This window comes from Pelodiscus sinensis, chromosome 13 (genome assembly GCF_052426305.1).
Source record: "Pelodiscus sinensis isolate ZL-2025 chromosome 13, ASM5242630v1, whole genome shotgun sequence".
Taxonomy (NCBI): domain Eukaryota; kingdom Metazoa; phylum Chordata; order Testudines; family Trionychidae; genus Pelodiscus; species Pelodiscus sinensis.
Genome location: NC_143064.1, coordinates 27516379 through 27539366, shown reverse-complemented (window position 1 = coordinate 27539366; position 22988 = coordinate 27516379). Strand labels below are relative to the sequence as shown.

The following is a 22988-nucleotide window of genomic DNA, read 5'->3' as shown; positions in this document are numbered from 1 at the left end:
TATTTTGGTTCAGCCACTATCCCAGAAAGTTATTATTCACTTAGCTGTATCTGCTACAAATGAAAAATGGACATGGACATGATAATAGGATCATTTTTTTAAAAGTGCTGATCTGCTCTGAAATATTATGGCAGTATAACAATAAAGCTCCTTCTTACTCAGGACACTGACAGGGAGCCTGGGACACATCTGCTCCCTCCAGTGACAAAAGAAAAATCTTTATTACTGTTTACTAAAGGTCTGAACCTGCTTTCTTTGAAGTCAACAGGGGCTGGAAGATGTCCTGTGTTCTGGATATAAGGCCAAACTACTACATCTGTATAATTGCATCAAACACACCAGGGGTTGCAGAAGTGTCACAGAGGACACAATTTGGACTTATATAAAATCATGCTGGGAAAATATGACTAATTTTTTTCAGAGAACAGCAGTTTAAGAGTCCGTGTTTTGTATTTAGTAATGCGTTTGTTCAAGCGTATCATGACATTTTACTTTCACAGTTCTATATTCAGCACTGTGAGATGATTGAAGACTTGACTGAAAAGCCAAATGCAAATCACAAGTAATAACGAATTGGGGAGGGGGAGATGTTTAGCAACTTACCATCATTATACGTACTCTTGTTTAAAACCTCATTAATGGTCCTGAAGATGAGAGCTTTATGCAAATAAACAGCATCTCAGTGATTTTTGGAACTGGCACTAAATGTTCAGAGGCATTGTAAATAATGAGTGGGGACAGATAAAACACCACAAAGGAGTCTAAAGAGGTGAGACCCCATGGGCAGGAAAAGGGAATAGGGACTCATCTTGGGTCAAGTTAATATATTTGGGGAAAATTGGGTAGAAAACAAACTCTGAACCCTGGTTTACACTAAGGAGTTATTTTGAAATGACTCCCCTCCCTGCTTATTTTGAAATAATAAGCAGTCTCCCCTCACTACCAAGCCCGTTATTTTGAAAGCTGTACTCCTGCTTTCCACAAGGAATAATGCTTATTTCAAAATAGTGTGGATGCTCTGCTGCTGCTATTTCAATATAACTACCCTCAAGAGTCATTCAAAGTAATTACTTCCCAGTGTTTCCTGGGGCTCTGAGTCAAGGTAGTGCATCCACATTAACAGAGCCTGCCTCAGACTAATTGAGGCTCCCTTGTAGTGGGGACACACTATTTCTATTTTGTTATTTTGGGAGTTTTATTTCGAACTTAGTTATTTTGAAATAATTTCCTAGTGTGGACATACCCTGAGAAGCAGTGCAGACCAGTGGTCGGAGCACTGGACTCAAGAGTTTCAGATATGGTTCTCTGCTTGGGCTGTGACTTTGGGCCAGTCACTTTATTATTTCCTTATAGCTGTGTCTGCCTCTATTTAGACTGTAAGCTCTTCAGTGTAGGAATTGTTTCTCACTATGCGCTGGTACAGCACAAATGGGGCTCAGGTGCGCTCTCAGAGATTCTAGTCGTTACCATAATATTAATAATCTGATGGACTAGAGCAGGGTTATTCAACACATGGCCCGCGGGTGGCAGCCAAAATAAAAAAGTAGTCAATATAATGGTCTTCTGTTGATATGCGTTTTAGTAGTTCAATTCCTGGACTGTCATTGGTCATTAAAAGTGTTGTCATAGGGATGGAAAATGGGTCAAAATTGCATTTTATTAATATCAGCAGAACTGACTTAAATGGGGCCTGCGTGTTGTGTAGTTTTGCCTTAATCTTTGTATTCATGCCCATCAGTGTGAAAGAAGCTATTTTCATTTATTTGAATATATATTTGTATGTATATGCAACCACACTTAAGTTGCAGCCCTCGGCATGTGCTGTGAGTATCATTGTAGCCCCTAGAGTTTCCAAAATTGAGTAGCCCTGGACTGGAAAATGCAGTAAGGCCAATTTGAGAGTGAGAATAGTCAGCGAAGAAGAGAACCACGTGAGATTTAGTTCAGGCCACCTCAAGGCCAGAGAGATTGACAGACTGAATGGAGTTCAATACAAGTGATGTAAAAACTGGAAGCACTGACTTACAAAGACAGAGAAGGACTAAATCCATCTCTGTTGTCTAATCAGCTGTCATTAAGCGGGCTACATTCTAACCATGTCTGAAGAGGGTAGGGTTGGGTGGGGATGATACACACCAAGGACAGAGAAGACAGGACATTCAGTGGCACCACAAGTGAGTAAAGGGATGAAGTTGAAAGAGGGCAAAGAGAGGGGGGATATTAGGAAGCTTGTCTTGACAATGAGACCTGTGGCATGTTCTCCCAAGGGCCAATTCACAAACATCCAGCTCCCTGCTAGCCTTATAAATACAACTGCATATTGTATATATCTTTGTGAAAGAGTGGTAGCAGGGCTGTTCTGCTCTGCCCGGTCACGCACGTGCAGCAGTTGTGGGGAGATGTGGCAAAGAGTAGCACTGAAGGCATTGCGGGGGAAGGGGGAGGGAGATTAGAGATGTCTAGAAAACCCTGTCTTCTGGGTGACAGAGAATAAGGTGAACAGTGAGGTAGGCAGACAGTTGAAAGAGGGCATCTGGATAAATGTTAGCAGATCAGTGAGGGCCTGGAATAGGCAGGGAGAGTAGAGCCAGAGGCTAAAGAAAATGAGTTCTGTGAGCGAGATCATGAGATCCTCAAAACTAGACTCAGCAACGAGAACAAAATTATTCCAAAGACTTTCCTGTGAGTAGCACAACTGGGCAGCTATTCTGGCTGCTCTTTCAAAGTAGAGATTCAGTGCCCTCTCCTGGGCAAAAGGCAGCTTATGTGCCAAAGCCCTCCAAAAGTTGTCACAGGCATTTTTAAAAGCACTAAAAATCCCCAATCTTCTGATTCCCTTGTCAGCTGGGGGAGAGGAGGAAGGAAAGAAACAGTTGAGCCTGAGTCACAAAAATCCAACCCTAAACCAGATTTGGATCTGAACGTCCCTAAAGTTCTTGAGGGTTTAGGTCTTATTTCCTATTTATGCCCCTCTCTACAAGTGTACATCTGCACCTGCTAGGATTCAAGTTCAAGTAGGTGCCATGGCCAAACTGCTATTAGAATAAACTATATTCCTCTGTTCTTCTGGGACTGCCAGTGTGAGGGTGAAGATGGAATGCTGCTAGACAGAAGGATTCAGAGGCTATTTTATAGCAGACATAGGTCACCCTCTGCTGGAAAAGAGGTAAAATAACATCTGGGAAGTAACTCAGTGTTTGTCTGTACCTCAAAATTAGGTAAAATTTATTGAGGTCAACATTGAGCCTCTGATTTTACAAAGTTGAAGATGCACATCCTCACTAGGCACCGGAGGTCGAAGGGCATCCCCACTATCATGGCTATCTTTGATGTACTGTGGGTAGCCATCCCACAGTTCCTGCTGCCCATTTGAATTCTGGATTAGGCACCCAATGCCTGAAGGGACAAAATCATTGTTGTGGGTGGTTCTGGTACATATCATCAGCCTCCCATGATGCACTTCTCTCCTCCCTCTCTACTTAAAAGCAATGGTAAACAATTGTTTTGTGACCTTTTTTCCCTTGTTATCTGTGCAGATGCCATAGTATGTAAAGCATGCACCCCATTCAGCTGCACGCTGCTATAGCAAGCATTGCAAACACCTCACACATTATGTGGCAGTTTGTCCAGAGCGTAACCACGAGCTGTTGGCACGAGCAAGAATGTGAGGAGGCCATGTGCAAAGATGTGCAAGAACCCATTGAATGGAGCAGTTGGCATATGCTGGCAGCAGTTGGGCATGCTGACACAGTGGAATGTTGATTCTGGTCCTGGAAAACAAGCACAGACTGGTGGGACTGCATAATTATGCGTCTATGGTATGAAAACCCGTGGCTGCAAAGCTTTTGCGTGCATAAGGACAATTTTATGGAACTTTGTAAATTGCTTTCCCCCCCTGAAGTGCAGCGATACCAGAATGAGACCTGCTCTGACAGTTGAGAAGCAAACGGTGATAACTCTGTGGAAGCTTATGTATCCCACACACCTAAGCTACGTCTAAACTATGATCTTCTTGTAGAAGAGCAAATGCAAATGGAGCATTCATTTGCATATATTGTGCTCTCATTTGCATTTCCTCTTCCTTTCCCTTTTGCACAAGAGTTTTTTGCGTGAAAAGGCGCTGTATAGATGGTGCTTTTTTGCACAAAAAAAACCTTTTGCGCAAGAGCCGTTCTTCCTCAAAAAATGAGGACAGCAGTAAGGCATAGTTCAACTACAGGCTGAGCAAGTGCAGAATTGTGGTAGAATGTGCCTTTAGCCATTTAAAGGGACACTGGTTGGCAGTCTAGAGTAGACCTCAGAGAAAGCAATATTCCCATTGCTGTTGTTGCTTTTTGTGTGCTGCATAATATTTGTGAAAGTAATGGGAAACATTTCTGGCATGATAGGGGGAGGAAGTGTTTGAAGCAGACTGCTTGACAGCCAGTTATGAGCAGCCAGACACAGGGGCAATAAGGCGAGCGCATTGAGGGGCACTGTGCATCTGGGAAACTTTGAACATCAGTTTCATGAATGATCAGACAATGATGTGATAGTTATGTATGTTGCGCTAACCAAGCTATCCCCTGTTATATGTGTACTGCCCTGTAGACCAATTCCTCCTTCCCAAATGCAGTTGGCTCAATGAATAAGGAACCTGTTGTGAAATAATGTCTTTTTATTTTGGAAACACATGGAACACTGACAGAAGAGCTGCTGTTGGCAGGAGGTCTGATAACAGAGGGAGGGAGCACAAAGACGTGTGGCTTATTACAATCTCCCTGTGCAGCAATCAAAGCTGTGGGAATGACAGCCTTCTGCTCCAGGAGCTATCCCAGGGAGCTGAGTGAAAGGCTTGTTGGGCCTTGCCCTCTGCTCCCCTAATCAGCCTGCTAGGATGTCTGGGAGATGAGGCTATGGAACTTGGTGAGGAAGGAAGGTGGGTTATAGAATGAACCCAGCTGCTTTTTCTGCACCTCTACCAGGCCCCTCATCAGCTGTTTGCCCCCCTCCATGAGCTTCAACATCTCTTCCTGCATCTTATGCTCATGTTTCATGTGTCTTTTCCTGTCCTCCTGTTTGGTGAGGATGACTTCTAACAACATTCACCTCTGTGCATTCAGTTAATCCCTATCTGTGCGGGAAGATTGCATGAGCTTGTTAAACATATTTCATCCTGTGTATGCTTTTTTCACCTGCTAATCTGTCTGAGTGGAGTAGCAGTGTTAGTATGTATCTGCAAAAAACAACAAGGAGTCCTGTGGCACCTTAGAGACTCCTAGATTTACTAGGGCGTAAGCTTTTGTAGGTAAAACTCACTTCATCAGATGAACTGGAGTGGAGTTTACATAGTTTGTATATATATGACAAAAGAAAGACAGTATTTGTGTAAATGAGACTCATCTAGATCCTTATTCAATCCTAATTTGTCAGTATTGTATTTGCTACTTTGTAATCGGATTTTGAAATTCTTTTGGAAAAGGATGCTACTTTTAAATCCATTACTGAATTCCCATGGGGTGTTCCCCTACAAGTTTTTTGGGTGTGACCATTCTTGATTTCTGATTTGTGCCATTTATCTTTTATTGGCATTTGATGCCCTTTCCCCTCCCTGCCCCCCCCCCCCCCCAGAACAGCGTGGCTGTTCTCCAAGATGATCCCTTCAGCCCATTGCACACAGGGCAGCAAACCTGGTGTTATAATTTGTTGGGGATGAGCAAACTGAGCTGGATTGCTTCAGAGCTATCAGTTACAGAACTTCTCCCATTTCATCCAGGTTACCATGCAGGAGATCAGTCTTCTCCAAATAAGAAAGCATGGTAGGGAGTGGGTGCTGAGTGAATGTGGCCAGAAACCTGGACCTTCAGAGAATCATAGGACACTAGAACTGGAAGGAACCTGGAGGGGTCATCAAGACCAGTCCCCCGCTCTCACGGCAGGACCCAGTACCATCTAGACCATCCCTGATAGACATCTATCCAACTTGCTCTTAAATATCTCCGGGGATGGAGATTCCATAACCTCCCTAGGCAATTAATTCCACCATTTAACCACCCCGACAGGAAGTTTTTCCTAATGTCCAACCTAAACCTCCCTTGTTGCAATTTAAGCCCAATTTAAGGTTCTGACCTGGACTGACCATTTGCCTCCTTTGTCTTCTGGTATGCTTGCCTGATCTCCTTTATTTTCACATAGCACTGCTTGGGATCTCTGCTGTATGCTTTTTCCAGCATGCCCTGTGTAAGTTTGGCATAGATATCAGTGTTTCTTCTTCTGCTTTAGAGTTCTGCTTGCACAGATGCTTCGCCACACACAGCAATCAGATCCAGTATCTCCTGCATGCTCCATGCTGGAGCTCATTTGCAACCCTGGGCATTCATGGTCAGGTGTGCTGCTGGACTCCCCACACTGGCCAAACAAGAAATGAAATTCAAGTTTCCGAGCTTTTCCTGTGCACTTGGGAGTGCAGCAGAGTTGAAAGTGCTGGCCAGATCAGTCACATTGGGGCACTGTGGGACTCCTCCTGGAGCCCACGAATATCAGCTTGAATAGCACTGTGTCTGCACTACCCCAATTTGATCATGAATGGTCAAATTTAGCACTTCTCCTCTTGTGAAAGTGAAGTACCAAAGTCAACATTAAAAGTCCTTAAGGTCAATGGAAGGGACTTGGTGGTGTAGACTCATTTGTTATAAAATTGACCTAATGTGCTTAACTTCCACCTTAGCTTATAGTGTAGATCTGGCCTAAGGATGAAGTAAATGTAGAGGTAATGTCTTCTAACGTGGAAATCAACAGATCATAAACATATCCCATCAATATAGAGTCCTAGCACTAGAAAGGACCTCATCAGGTCATCCTCCTGCACTCAAGGCAGGATTAACAACTTACTAGACCATCCCTGACAGATGTTTAAAGGTTTTTAAGAACAGGTTAGAAATTATTTAAATCACAGACCTTTCCTAGGCAGTATGTTCCAGTGCTTAAGTACTCTGACAGTTAGGAAGCTGTTCTTAATTGTCCTACCTAAACCTCCCTTACTGCAATTTAAGGCTATTACTGCTTGTGTTATTCTCTGAGGTTAGTGAGAACAGTTTTTCACCCTTCTCCTTGTAATTATCTTTTATGTACTTGAAAATTATTATGTCCCTTCCTGAGTCTTTTCTTCTCCAGCCTAAACAACCCTAGTTTACTTCAGCAGTCATGTTTTCAAGACCTTTTGTCATTTTTGTTGCTTTCCTCCAAATTTTGTCTAGTTTGCCCTCATCTTTCCTGAAATGTGGCAGCCAGAACTAGACACAATACTGCTGCAGAGGCCTAATCAGCATAGAGTCGAGTGGAAGAATTTGCTGTCTTACTTACAAAACCCCTCCTAATATATCCCAGAATAATAGTCACTTTTTTTTGCAGCAGTTTTATACTGTTGACTCATATTTAGCTTGTTTTTCACCATGACCCCTGCATCCCTTTCTGTAATACTCCTTCCTAGGCTGTCATTTCCCATTTCATGGGTCTGCAATTGATTGTTCTTCCTTCCAAACTGGAGTACTTTGCATTTGTCCTTAGGGAATTTCATCCTACATATTGAAACTCCCTGGTCCGGCACCCTTGAGACCTGACCAGCCCTGAATCAGGGAATTCGCAGGAGTTGGGGAGGCCAATGCTCTCCTCTCCACTCCTAGCCGCTGACCCCCCTCTGGGACTTCACTGCTTTTAGTACCAAGGCTCTTGCCTCCCCAACCCGAGCTCTGCTGCAGACCGTGGGTGCTGTTGCTCTGACGCTGGGGTGCCATGTTTTTGCTGTTCCAGCTGCAGACTGGATGGGGGCTTCTCTGCTGCTATCAACAGGGGACTCCACTGCTGCAGCTGGCCAGAGGCTTCCCCTACTCCAGCAATGCTCCTGGACCCAACCTGACAGCTTTTCTCCGACAATGCTGGACCAGGCATGTTGCCAGACTAGGGAAGTCTGGGGCCTGGGTTAGAGAGGATCGACCTGTATTTACTTTTGGACACACTGGAAAAAGGCGCTGATTATTTTGAATTTTAATCCTGTCCTCCAAAGGATTAGCAACTCCTCCCAACAGCCACACACTTTATAAGTGTGCTCTTTCTGCTGGGGATGGGGAACCTTTGAGTCAGGGGTCACTGACCCACAGAAAAATCAGTTGGGGGCTGCACACAAGTGAGAAACAAAAAAACCCCACCCCTCACCAGCATGGGCTCCCCAATGCTGGGGGGAGCCCCAAGCCTCTGGGGCTGTATCCAGCCCCCAGGCCTTAGGTTCCCCACCCTTGCTCTATGCCATTATCTAAATCACTGGTAAAGACCCAGGACTGAGCCTATGCTGGCCTGGTTGTTGGGGTTTGAAGCTAATTGTGCACTTAGTTGTCACTAGTTACTTCTAGGCCAGTGTTTCTCAACCTTTTTTTATAAAGCACCCCCTTTTAAAAAAAACTGTAAGTACCTCCCAGTACCTATAGTTTTCAGACACACAATTTCCCCCCCCTACCATCACAACACATTTGTTTGAACAACTTAATCATAGCTGGGCGGATGATTAAATTTTTGGGTGTAAAAAGTACAAAAATAATAAAATACTGTAAAACTTAAATCAAAAATTCAGTTTTCTCCAAATTTCAGTTGTGTTGACATACCCCCCAGACTTTTCTCAAGTACCCCTAAGGGTACTCGTACCACTAGTTGAGAAACACTATTCTAGGTTAGCTAGCCAGTTTGAGTCCCATAGCACAGCATTTCTCAAAGTGTGGGTCGTGACCCTGGGGGGGGGTCGCAGCTGCCGGCTTCCCCAGGGTTCTTCGCATCACTTCCAGGGATTCTGGATGTGCGCTCCCCTCCCACAGCTGTGTAGCATGCTGGGCACGCTGTGGGAGGGGGTGTCAGCCCCGCAGGAGAAGCGCAGTGCCGGTGGCTTCCCTGCAGCACAGTGACTGCAGGAGGAGTGAGTCAAGTGTGAGTGGGGCTTTTTTTTTTCTTTTGCTTAATAACTTTCTTTGGCTCCCCCACCTTTTTTTTTTCTTTTGCTTAACAACTTTGATGGGGGGGGGGTGTCACACAAATTCAATGAGCATTTTAGGGGGTCGCGGTATCAAAAAGTTTGAGAACCCCTGCCATAGCAAAACCATGACACCACGCTGTGTGCAATATCTTAAGAAAAATCCTGTCTCAGCTCCTGACCGGGATTTTGGAATAACACAGGAAGCAAGTAGGCCAAAAGAGTTTCATACCTCTGCAAAAAGGCAACAGTCTAAATTTGTCCACATGCAATCACCAGCAGTGTATGTGGTGGAGTCAGAGCTAACATGAGGTAATCTTATGAAAAGCCCAATTTAAACAAGTGATCATGGGACAGAAACAACAGCCACTGAGGTAGGATGGGCACATGCAGTAAATGCTGAGACATGTGACTACTGACTCAATTCTGCCAAACACACTCTGTTCCAAGGCACTGGAAGCAGAGAGGAAATTGAGTCAACTTACACAACTGAGAAGCCTAATCCACAGCAGGAAACTGGGGAAGAAGGACCGATGTGCCTGGAAAAGCTCGATGTTTAATGAAGAAGGCCTCACCCCCTCGGTGTCTCTTATTGTGATAGTTAAAAAACTAAAAACATGAAGGCTGTGTCTAGACTGCATCCCTTTTCCGTAAAAGGGATGCAAATTAGACACATCGCAATTGCAAATGAAGCGGGGATTTAAATCCCTCCCCCCCCCCCCGCTTCATTTGCATAAACATGGCTGTCGCTTTTTTCCGGCTCGGAGCTTTGCCGGAAAAAAGCGCCAGTCTAGACACGGATCTTTCGGAAAATAAAGCCTTTTCTGAAAGATCCTTTATTCCTTATTTTAAGAGGAATAAGGGATCTTTCAGAAAAGGCTTTATTTTCCGAAAGATCCGCGTCTAGACTGGCGCTTTTTTCTGGCAAAGCTCCGAGCCGGAAAAAAGCGGCAGCCATGTTTATGCAATGAAGCGGAGGGGGATTTAAATCCCCGCTTCGTTTGCAATTGTGATGTGTCTAATTTGCATCCCTTTTACGGAAAAGGGATGCAGTCTAGACACAGCCGAAGGCAAGATCTGAAGCCATGTCAAGAGGCACCTCCTAAAAAAGAGTAAGGCCTGAGAACACCACCACCACATTCTGGATCAGACAACAAATGAGCTAAATGGATCAGAGTATCTGCATCAGAGTATCACCAAACTGAGCTTCACCAGGAGTTCAGGTCCAGGACATTCATAATACACAATGCCTGCCATGCTACACATGATTTTAGAAGCTCTTCACCTGCGGGGTTCTTTCAAAACACAATCTGTGCAGCCTTAGTGCCATCTGGAGTTTCAAACACCATGGCCTGCAGGAAAACATTGGAAGAGCATAATTCTCACCTTATAACAGTGTTACTTCAAGAGCATAACATGACAGTGCACAGTGAGTATGAGAGGTGGTTTTTAAGGGACAGTTTTGTACTGACAACCCCAACTATAAAGCACACAGAAGTACAAAGCTTTCTAGACCTAGTGGACTTCTGTGACTGTTGTGCACCACATCTGGGAAGTTATCACATACATTATTTGACAGTTCTCCAGCAACGAAGAGCACTGACTATGGGCAGACTGACACACTACTCTCAGAGTCTTGTACTAGCAAGACTTATGGTCAGCTCATACAATTTGTGCATTATGCACTAGCTACAAAACTTTCAATATTATTGAAATAGCTGCCCAGGAAAGAACAGAACTGCAGTCTGTCATAGAAACTGGCTGCAGAAGCTCATGTAAATTTCTTGACCTGTCCCATCTATGAGCTTACAACAGGAGTGTTGTGAGCAAGACACGAGAAGTCATTCTTCCACTCTATTCTCCACTGATCAGGCCTCAATTGGAATATTGTGTCCGGTTTTGGGCACCACATTTCAAGAAAGATGTGGAGAAATTGGAGAAGGTCCAGAGAAGACCAACAAAAATTATTAAAGGGCTAGAAAACATGACTCATGAGGGAAGGCTGACAGAAATGGGATTGTTTAGTTTGGAAAAGAGAAGACTAAGAGGGGACATGATAGCGGTTTTCAGGTGTCTAAAAGGATGTTATAAGGAAGAAGGAGAAAAAAAAATATTCTCCTTGGCCTCTGATGATCACACAAGAAGCAATGGGCTTAAACTGCAGCAAGGGGGGTCTAGGTTGAACATCAGGAAAATCTTCCTGCCTGTCAGGGTGATTAAACACTGGAATAAATAGCTTGGGGAAGGTGGAGGAGGGGGGAGTTGTGTAATCTCCATCATTGGAGATATTTAAAAGCAGGTTAGACAGATATCAGTCAAGGATGATGTCAGGGGACTGGACTTGATAATCACTCAAGGTCCCTTCCAGTTTTAGTATTATATGATTCTATAACTGGCTGGATGCACTCTTTCATTCAAATGATGCAAGACAAGCATCAGCACAGGTCAATTGCATCAGACTCTGGAATCACAGGAGACATGCAGCTCCTCACAAAAGATGAAATCATGCTTGCTCTTTTATATTACAAGATTTGTTCTCATTTGCTTCATGTGAGGATTGTGTTATGATTGTCTTCCTCAGCCAGATCAGTGTATTATAAAAAGCAAATAGTTGTTGTGAGAAAAAGGCTGGATCCTGTGTACTGACAGTTAACAGACGACCGTGGTAGCTGGCACCCAGGCACTTTGGCCCGAACGGTCCTCCGCTCTGCAGTGAAGTCTACGCCATCGAACCTGTAGGTTTCCACTCTATTCTGGTGAATCCCGGGATCTGGAATCTGGCATCTGGTCAGGTAATTACCTCTGGTATTCTGGTATTTGGTCCAACCTGAGGACTGACTTGTCTCTGTGTCTATCTGTCTTCCCTGTGGTGTAAGTGAGTCTGGGAACCGTCCCTGTCCAGGGACTGGCCGATCAAGGGGCTCCTGTCCCCACGGTCTGTGTGACTGGAATCTGCACAATCGCAGCTGCACCGCGCCTTGGATAAAATCCTTGGAGTGAATGCAAGGGCGATTGAGGCAGTAGCCTGTGGGCTTCTTTTGTGTATTGCACCGGGCACCACTCTGACGAACCCGATTTTCCTTCTTGTGTGAGTGATGTGTGTTAAGTCCTCCTGTATGGGAAATCAGAGGTCTAAATCCGCTCAGTTTATGTATTTTAGAAAGGGTCCGGTCTCCTGTAAATTTCTGGAGAAATGATCTAGGCTAACTCAGGGGGATCCCAAAACTCAGTGGCCACTGTTAGGATCTTGGGACAAAGACCGAGTGAATGTCTTAAAAGACAAACTCGGCCAACCAAAAACTAAATTGGCTAGAGGAGAGGTCGATTGTTTCATGCAGTGGTGGGAAGACACAAATCGTTGGTGGACAGAATAGAAACTCGTCTCTCAAAGATTCTAATGATAAGTTAAAAGCTTTATGGGAAACCTCCTCTCCCACCACCAGACCGAGCACTCCCCTTTACCCTGCCCTCCGAGAAGACCCAGGCCGGTCCCACTTGGAACTATAAACCCTGGACCCATACGGCGCTCCACTCAATTGTAAAAGGTTTTTCAAAGCCCCAGAAAAAAACCCTACCAAATTTGCAGAGGAATTTTTGCTAGTGTGCAACGCCTATGAACCCTCTGAGGCAGACCTCCTGCAACAGTGTAAGCTACTTCTAACCCCTAGCAAGCACGAAAAATGGCTCACGACAGCAAATTGGCCCACCGCTGAGCATCATTCTAATTTGCCAGACACTGGTCCTGACGCTGCCTACCGGAGCAAATGTAAGGATCAAGCTAAGCACCTGCATGAGGCCATTCCCCAAGTATGGACTCCAAAAACCAACTGGACAACCATACAATGCAGTAAACAACAACAGGGAGAAAGCCCGGGCAACTATCACACCCGACTGACTGATGGTTTTTTTTCTGCAACATTCTGGTATACAGTGACCAGGTGAAAATGGACAGGGCACCCTGGCGCATGCATTTGTTAATGGCCTCCTACCTGCTATTGGCAGTATGCTAAAGTGAATAAGTGTTGGATGGGAGACCAAGACCATGGACAAATTGCGAGCAGTGGCAGAGCACTGCCACCTCACTCTAAAAGGAAAAGAGGAACAGTCTTCCCAAAAGTTAATGGCATTCCAGATACAGCATTACTCGGGGAGGGGAAGACAATACAGGGGCCGCAGGGGTTTTCAGGATTTGAAGGTGTCTGTAATTATTGTAAGCTACCTGGACACTGGAAAAACGAGTGTCCGAGCCGACCAAATGGCCCCGTAAGTGATCAACAAGGTTATGTTACGTCCGCTGGTCCCCAACCATACTTCACTCCCCAGCAATGACGGGATCTAGGGGAACCTCAGGAAATTTTGGCCCCCTTGTTACTGCTGTCTCCTACGGGTGAATGTGTCCTGACTGTCAATTGTTATGCCCACCTTTCCTGTTGTCCCTAACCCAGCAACCATTTTGGCTTCTATCCCACCAGATGCAACTCATTTTACTGTTGTTGACCTGTGTTCTGCTTTCTTTTCTGTCCCAGTTCACCCTGATTCCCAGTATCTTTTTGCCTTTACCTACAAGGGGCAGCATTATACATGGACCATGCTCCCACAGGGGTATACTGAAAGCCCATCTTACTTTTCTCAAGCATTAGCCCAAGACCTCGCTGACTGTGTCTTCCCCGGGGGTCCACATTGATCCAATATGTAGATCTACTCCTCTGTTCCCCTTTGTTGTCTGCTTCAGAAACTGATATTTTAGTGCTCCTGACTGCCCTGGCAAACAAGGGCCACAAGGATCACCCTAAGCTACAGTTCTGTCAACCCTCTGTCACGTACCTCAGCTTTCTCCTCTCTCATGGTTCTCGTACACTCTCTCCCGCCCGTGTTCAAGCTATCCTTAACTTTCCCCGACCGAACTCTTCATGCCAGGTCCGGAAGTTCCTGGGCATGGCTGGGTTTCGCAGGCAATGGATTTCCCAATATACTTCTCTCGCTAAGCCACTCCAGGAACTCACTTGGGGTATGTCTACACTGCAAAGTTAATTCGAACTAACGGATGTTAGTTCGAATTAACTTTGATAGGCACTACACTAGCACTCCGCTAGTTCGAACTTAATTCGAACTAGCGGAGCGCTTAATTCGAACTAGGTAAAGCTCATTCCATGAGGACTAAGCCTAGTTCGAACTTACTAGTTCGAATTAAGGGCTGTGTAGCCCCTTAATTCGAACTAGTGGGAGGCTAGCCCTCCCCAGCTTTCCCTGGTGGCCACTCTGGGCACCACCAGGGAAACTTGTATGCCCCCCTCCCAACCCCGGACTCCTTAAAGTGGCACTACACTAGCACTCCGCTAATTCGAACTTAATTCGAACTAGCGGAGCGCTTAGTTCGAACTAGATAAAGCTCATTCCATGAGGACTAAGCCTAGTTCGAACTTACTAGTTCGAATTAAGGGCTGTGTAGCCCCTTAATTCGAACTAGTGGGAGGCTAGCCCTCCCTAGCTTTCCCTGGTGGCCACTCTGGGCACCACCAGGGAAACTCGTATGCCCCCCTCCCGACCCCGGACTCCTTAAAGTGGCACGGGCTGGCTACGGTGCCCATGCCAGGTGCAAGCTGGCGGCTCTTGGGAGCCTGCCCAGGACCGCAGGAGGCGGGCACCCGCCTGGTCTAGTGCAGACATCGTGGACCTCGTCCACAACCTCCGCATTAGGCACAGGAAAGTGGCCGTCTAGGACAGGATAGCTGACAGCCTGGCCACCCAGGAGCAGGTTTGCATGAAAATCAAGGTGGTCCAGTGAGACCCCCGAACCTGAGCCCTGGGCTTAGAATGGCCATACTGGGTCAGACCAAAGGTCCATCTACTCCAGTAGCCTGTCTGCTGACAGCAGCCAACCCTAGGTACCCTGGAGGGGATGGACCAAAGACAGTCTCTTTAGCCTCTCTTCATATGGGACCTGTTCCAAACCCCTGATCATTTTAGTTGCCCTCCCCTCTCCCAGCCTCTCTCTTCCCCTCTCCCACCTCCTTTTTCCAGTCTCCCCCAGTTTTGTTCAATAAAGAGAGATTCTATTTTTGAACACACGTGTCCTTTATTTTGTACATCAGGAAGGGGGGCTAGGGAAGGGTAAGTGGAAGGAGGTGAGGGAGGAATGGGGCACGAGCCCCCGATGGGGAGGACTGGGCTGGCTCTGTGGGCTTCTGGGGGTGGAAGCTCTCCTGCAGCCCCCCAAGTGCCCCCTCTCCCCAGATGGCAGCCTGCGGAAAGTGCAGCCGGGCTGATGGCCGAGTGCTGTGATGTGCCCAGTGTGGGCACTCAGGGCACTCCAAGCCAGGACTGCTTTGCAAGCGGGGCACCCCTGAGAACTGTCTGTCCAGGTTGGGGGTCGGGTCCCTTTAAGCACAGCCCTCGGCTAGCCTGAGACAGCAGCTCCACGCTCTAAGTCCTACTCTGATGCTCTGCCGGCACTGCTTCCGGCCATCCTTAACCCCGGTTCAGGGTCCACTCAGTGTGGACATGCTAGTTCAAATTAGCAAAACGCTAATTCAAACTAGTTTTTAGGTCTAGATGCGCTAATTCGAATTAGCTAAGTTAGTTCGAATTAGCGCTGTAGTGTAGACATACCCTTGGTTCTCTGTGCCTGATCCCATGCCATGGCCCCCTGAGGCCGACTCAGCTTTTGTGTGTCTCAATCAAGGGTTGGCTTCTGCTCCTGCTCTAGGGTTACCTGACTACTGTAAGCCTTTTTCCCTTTTCTGCCATGAACAATCTAGTTGTGCACGCCACACAGGTCGCTGCCCCAAACCAGAGTGCTAATACGATGATTCTAAAATATCACTGATGAACAAAGAGACAAAGAACAGTTGGTATGTGGAACCCAGTAATTGTTGGTTATGGCATAGCTTGACCAAAAGGAGGGATTGTGAAAGTAGACTAAAATATATTGTAATGAATGAATTAAAGAAATGTTGTATGTTCCTCTAGCAGGAAGAGAGATGTTAAGGTAAAGTTGTTTGTGTGTAAGCAGGAAGAAGGATGTTAAGGTAGAGGACAAATGTTCCACTTAAGGGTGATAAGTAATAGAGATGTAGCTGTGTTAGTCTGGTGTAGCTGAAACAAAAAACAGGACTATGTAGCACTTTACAGACTAACAAGATGGTTTATTACATGATGAGCTTTCGTGGGCCAGACCCACTTCCTCAGATCAAATTGTGGAAGAAAATAGGCATGACCATATATACCAAAGGGATACAATACAAAAAAAGTGAACACATATAAAAAGGACAAATCAAATTTCAGAACAGAGGGGGGATGAGGGAAGGGGAGGTAAATGTCTATGAGCTAATGGTATTAGGAGTGATAATTGGGGAAGCTAGCTTTGTAATGGGTAAGATAATTAGTGTCTTTGTTAAGACCCAGGCGTAAAGTGTCAAATTTAAGCATGAATGACAGTTCAGAGGTTTCTCTTTTAAGTCTGGTGTTAAAATGTCTTTGAAGCAGTATGTTTGTCCAATATCCATAGCAGACGGACATGCTATGTACATTGGACAAACGTCTCAAACACTTCGCCAAAGAATCAATGCACACAAAATGGATATCAGACAGTATCACAAAGACAAAACAGTTTCTTCAACCAGAAAGGGCATTGTCTCAATGACTTGATTACCTGCATACTGCTTCAAAGACATTTTAACAGCAGACTTGAAAGAGAAACCTCTGAACTGTCATTCATGCAAAACAGAGTGGTCTATGAAAATTGTGAGTCCTGAGTCAACTTTGACACAGTCTAACAAGATATGCATAGTACTCCGCACCTCAAAGTACAAAATGTCAAGACATTCAAATTCAAATTCACGCAAATTGACACCAAGGTCTATTCCCCAAGCCATCGAAAAGAAAACGGACAATCCCCAGCTAATTCCGCTCTATCTTAAAAAGCTTGTGGAAATAAAAGTGCTTTTCAACATACCCAGAAAAAAAATCATCAAACTCAAGCGGTATTAAAATGAAACTCAGAAATATTTTGTTGTTTCAGTAAAGTACGTAAGCATTGCCAATAAGTAAAAAGATTGGAATCGCTGTGAAACTAAGACCCTTTCTGATCACACCCGGAGGCTCTCTGGCAGTGTTCCCTCTAATTTTTCTACCTCTGAGCCAAATGAATTTCACCAATATGAAGGTGACGTGTTGCGTGTCACCTCCACATTGGAGCATATAACCTCATGTGGTGGGAGTGGTGCCAAGGGGTTCTGAGTGTGGGTGGCTCAGGGCTGGGGCAACAGGTTGGGGTGCAAGGCTGTGTTTACTCTTGCTGGGGACACAGGCTCTAGGGTGGGGCTAAGGGTTGGACTGCAAGGGCTCTAGCAGGGGGTGCAGGCTCTGGGGTGGGGCTGGGGATGAAGGGCTTGGGGAGCAGAAGGAGGATCCTGGTTGGGAGAGTGGCTCAGGGCTGGGGGTTGGTATGCGGGGATGGGGGGGTGAAAGATTTGGACTGCGGTGTGGGCTTTAGAGTGGGGCTGAGAGCTCCGGGGTGCAGGAGGGTGCTCAAGGCTGGAAGGCTGACAGTGGAGTGAGGGGTTGGGCTTACGTGGGTGGCTCCCTGCTAAGGCCAGCAAGGAGAGGCTTCCATCTGTGGCCATGCTGTGCTGGAGCTGGCAGGGAGAGGCACCTCCCCTTCTGCCCCCAGCAGTCTGTGCTGGGACTGGCAGGGAAGGGAGAGAGAGATCTCTCCCCGCTGCAGACCTGAGCCTCTGCACAGGGCTTAATGGAAAGCTGCATGGCTGTGCAGCTGAGGGGGAACTTAGCTCCAGGGGGAAGTTAAAGACCCCATGGTGTTGAGGATCAATTAAATATTCCCAGCATACTCTTGTAGGAGGTAGGTCCCTAGAATTTAGGGGAAGGGGAAAAGACCTATTTGACCACTGCAGATTAGTGGCTGCCTCACAGAGCCCTAGGCTGGCCTTACGGCAGCCCTGCACACTGCCCTTCATCTCAGTTTCCATTCTTGGATCCACCAACTCAGTGGCTGTCACCCTTTCCAGACGGCTGCACCCCTTTCACAAGTCTGATTTGTCTTGAGGCCCCCACACATCACTTCACTTACAGACAACTTGCTCACACAATCAGTCAAAAATGCACAAGTGTCACAGCATGGTATTCCTGAAACACTTCTTACTTTACCCTATAATTATAAAATAAGTCACCTGGAATATAAATATTGTACTTAGGCTACGTCTACACTGGCATGATCTTGCACAAGAACTCTTTTGCAGAAGAGTTCTTGTGCAAAAACTCTTCCAGAAGAGAGCGTCTACACTGGCATGTGCTTTTGCGCAAGAGCATCCATGCCAGTATAGATGCTCTCTTGCGCAAGAAAGCTCTGATGGCCAATTTAACCATAGGGCTTTCTTGCGCAAGAAATTCATATAGCGTGTCTACAAGAACAGTTGCACAAGAGGGCTTATCCCTGAGCAGGAGCATCATAGTTCTTGCGCAAGAAGCATTGATTTCACATATTAGAATGTCAGTGTTCTTGTGCAAGAACTCGGGGCCAGTGTAGACAGGCAGAAAGTTTTTGCGCAAAAGCAGCTGCTTTTGCGCAAGATCATGCCAATGTAGACGCAGCCCTACATTACTGACATTGGTTCACATACCACTTGGAAAATTTCTGTGTATTCCCAAGGGTGCCTGTACCCATGGTTGAGAACCACTGCCCCACAGAAATTTCCAGTCCCATCCACTCACAACAACCCTTCTTAGCATCTGCTGCTTTATTAACTTGAAGTTCAAAACTAAACATAAATGCCTTCTCTCCAGCCTTCAGTGGGGTACAGCCTAAACTCCCCTGGTCTGACTAGTCCTTACTGTCTTGCTTGTCTATTCCCAGCCCTTCCTAGCTGGAACAATTCCTCTAGTTCAAGAATAGTGATAGAAATGTAGCCGTGTTAGTCTGTTGTAGCTGAAACAAAATACTTTCCCCACCTCTAATATCATTAACTCACAGACATTTACCTTCCTCTACCCCCCCCCCCCCCCGCATCCCTCTTCTGTTCTGAAATGTAATTTGTCCTTTTCATATGTGTTCATTTTTTTTTAATTGTATCCTTTGGTATATATGGTTGTGACTATTTTCTTCCCCTGTTTGATCTGAGGAAGTGGGTCTGGCCCACGAAAGCTCATCACCTAATAAACCATCTTGTTAGTCTTTAAAGTGCTACACAGTCCTGTATTTTGTTCTAGTTCAAGAGTCTTCTCTGCAGGCGCCTCACTTTAAATCCTAGCATAGTCTCCTGTGCTTCCTCCTTACAGCAGCCATCTTCTGCTCTTTATAGGAAAATGTCTGATTCTCCTTAGGTGGGGTTCATTCTGTAGTCAGGGTTGGCATGATCCTAGGCTCGCCAGCTCCAGGGCAAGTTAGCTAATTACTATCCCTTGTAGTCCATTCCCTCTGGGAACCAGAGGATGAATTTTTTGCTACAGTGTATTCTCCATTCTAATCCCTTTACTGCTTTCTAGGATAAGGTGCATTCCAAGAGATGTGTTCTTACCATGCAGATAAATGGATGTGGTCCTTCTTGATGTCCCAGTTGTAAAGCACAAGAGAAGGTTCACCTTCAGCTTCCTGGCCAGAATTCTGGAATAACCAAAGGAAAACTCAAATCCTGAGGATACACCCCACATTTTATACTGAGGCAAAGTGCATTCTGGGATAGAATTTGGGGGTTGTATTGAGGGTGATGTGAATACTGGTGCAGTATTCAGGATCAAGAAATCTCATAGTTTATACACCTGATTGCTGTACCACTGCCTGGTTATGTTCTCAGTTAATCAAGGATGTTCCATAGATAAAAATCGATTGGTGCAAGAGTGAAGAGATTAAAGGTTTCCATGAATTAGTATTAAAATTAGGTATTTGTAGTGCTCTCTCTAGTTAGCTATGTTTAAAGACACTGAATCTTTTCAAAGTAATACTATTGTGGCATAACAAATTCAAAAGATCAAACCATTACATGTCTATTGTAGCACAGCCCCTTAAAGTTTAGTTTCCTATTTGTTTTTTCAGTCCACTATTAGTTTATGGTTGAGTTACAAATTAATTCCTTTCTTCAGCTCAATATGCACAAGTCCCTTGATCATATATTGGGCTAGTGATAGTTATGCCATGCAGCACTCACCATCAGAGCACTCCTGGTTATTCTGGGATTAACTGGTTGTAGGCCTAATACCCCCTCCTGTCAGTTTCTTACCCCATGGTCTCCTTCTTCATGACTCCATCTCCCAACCAGCTCACTATCGTCCTCCCTTCTTGGGAGCAACAAAGTCTCCCTGGACAACCAGCCAAGGCAGGCTATGCTCCACCGCCTGGTCTGTGCCATTTCCTCACTTGCTTGTACAGGAATCTCAGCTTCCCTGCTGCTCCAAGCTCCAGTCCAGGGAGCCTATGCCTGTAACTGGGGTCAGCTTTCCCTCCAGAGAAGAGTTGTTTGCTGTTTCCCTGGATTCCTGCCTACATCTCAGCCCTACCTTCTGGCTCCCCAACTCTGTGGGTTTGCCACACCAAACTCCCTTCTCCCATGGAGAAATTGCTGGCTACTTGTCACTATAGTTCCCAAACACCTTCCCCTTTCTCTCAGCTTCCTGGATTTACCCTTCCCCCTTCTTTTTCAACTGGGTTCCATCACTGTTCAGGGGATTACATGGGCCATCTAATTCCCCTCAGCTCTGGCCTATCTGGTTAATCGGCCCCATCTCAGCATCATTAACCCCCTCCAGACTGGTGTGGGGCAAACTGGGGTCTAGCCCTAGGTGAGCCTGGGTGGGCCACAGTTCTCTCACTTACATCCAGGCAGAGCAGAGGTGTAGGTGCTGCCACAGTGGCCAAGAGTATCACTTGGACAATTGAACTCTATGACAGAAAGCAGGTAGGGCCAGAGCCCCTCCCACCCAGACAGCAGGCGTGAGCAGGAGTGAATTATCCTAGCTAAGGAGTGACCCCTGGGTGGGGGGATCTGGGCAGGGCTAATGCTGGAGCCAAAGCAGAGTCAGGCTAAGTGCATGACGGGGCTGGGCATGAGCAGCTCTCCAGAGACTGGGGCAGCAGGGTGTGGTGTAGGATGCACAGACTGGGTGATGCCAGCTGGACTGAGGATATGGCTGGAGAGGGAGACAGACCCTGAGCCAGAGCTGGGAGCAGTGGGCAGAGCTCAAGCCCAGTCAGACTTGTTTTCTGTGCCTGAGAGTGGTACGGGCTGCCTAGAGGGCTGGAGGCAAGTGGAGGGGCCCCTGGAGGGAGGAGCTGCCCCCAGAGTTGTCCCCCCACCCGAGAGCCTGCAGGTCACAGGAGGAGAGGCACTGGAGACTGGTGGGATCCCCCTGGAGCTTCCCCCCCCAGACCTCAGGGGAGCTACTGAAGGTCAGGGTGAGCCCCCAGAGCCTCACTTCTACCTCAACAGCCGTCAGACCATGGTGGCCCCTGAAGATAGGGGCAGCCCACAGAGCCTGGTCAGCCCCACAGAGCACCCTCCCAAACAGGCTGCAGGATGGAGGGGGACACTGGAGACCAGGGTCAGTCCCTGAACTGCTCCCCCCCCAGACCAGCTGATGGGGGGGAGGAGCAGCTGGAGATCGGGACCAGCCCGCAAAGCATTGCCCCCCCCAACAAGCTGTAGGATGGGAGGGGCCACTACTCCAAGCAAGGCCCCTCCTGAGGCAGCTGCAGGCTGCAGGGGCAGCTGGAAGCCAGGACCAGCCCACAGAGCTCCAACCCCCACCCAACAAGTGTGCAGACCTGGATCTCCCCCTCCCAGGAGGTGCTTCCCTCTGGGGAACACAGCCCTGGCCTTTTGGGAGGAGCCGCTGGCTGGAGAGCATTGACATGGTCCCCTGGTAGGAGCCATCATCAGAGCAGCGCCAACCTCACTGCCATGGACGGCCTGAATAAGCCCCCACACACACCTCCCAGCCCCCTGTCCTGAGCCTTGAGTGGTGGTGGTGCATCAGGAGCTAACCCCAGTCTCCAGTGCCCCGCTCCATCTTGCAGCTTGTTTGAGGGGACACTCGGGGTTGGGGGTGGGGTGCTGGCTAGGCTCCATGGACTTCTTGACTTCTGCACTCCCATTTCCTTCCCCCAGGCCCCCCCACCTCCTTCTGCTTTCCTATATCTTAAGGCCCTCCCCCCGCCACTTCCCAATCTTCTGACCTAAGCCATCCACCCGTGCCTCTCCTTATCCCCAAACTCTCACTCTAGCCTTCAGTTACTTTCATTTTGTAAAAATACAACAACTGAAATAAAGCATGTACTTTAAAAAAATTACTTCAGTTAAAGACCTGAGCAATGCCGGTACATCTGCTAGTAATGCAATATTTAAAAAAAATAAAAAGTTTTTCAAAAATATTGAAATGCTTTGTGCTGAAACTATACAAATGGGACCTTTCAACATTGTTGGGAAATTTTCACCTTCATTTCTCCAAAACAACATCTCAGCAACATTGATACGATTTCACAAAGTATTTCTGTGTTCACAAGCTGTATTTTCTGACAGTTCCATCCAAGTTTGTATGACCATTTCTAGCCTTAATATTTCCTTGTACCCTCCCCCCTTTCTCTGTCTCCAGCTCTTGTCTATTGTTTTAGACTTAAATTATGAACATATTTGAGGCAGAGGCTGTTTTTTCTACTGTTTGCACAGTGTCTAGAACAATGGGATCCAGTCCAGTGTACAGTAGTAAAAAATTAATAATAGTGGACCAAAGTATTGTTTCTCCAACAGGTGCAATATATTTAGCATCTACCCCAAATAAGGGCATGTCTGTGATTGGTTTTCCCTGTCTGTGTTCAGCATGACTCTTCTGTTCAAGTGGCAGTCCTATATGGCTTGCTGGTATCCCTGCCATTCTTGTGTATGGGTTCATAGTTGTCCTGTGTTATATTTTACTTGATTGTTGTCACTGAACTGTGGTGCAGTTTTCATTACAGGATATTCCACCCTATAACTAGGCAGCTCAGTTGTGT

The 22988-nt window shown here is 46.5% G+C and overlaps 1 long non-coding RNA gene across 1 annotated transcript in view; it reads right to left on the bottom strand.

The window, feature by feature from the left end:
- Positions 1-22988, bottom strand: part of LOC142831217 (uncharacterized) — a 77433-nt gene that overhangs the window by 53471 nt on the left and 974 nt on the right. Inside the window, exon 2 of the long non-coding RNA XR_012906881.2 lies at positions 19525-19610. This is a non-coding gene — a long non-coding RNA (uncharacterized LOC142831217). The remainder of the gene's footprint in view (positions 1-19524; positions 19611-22988) is intronic.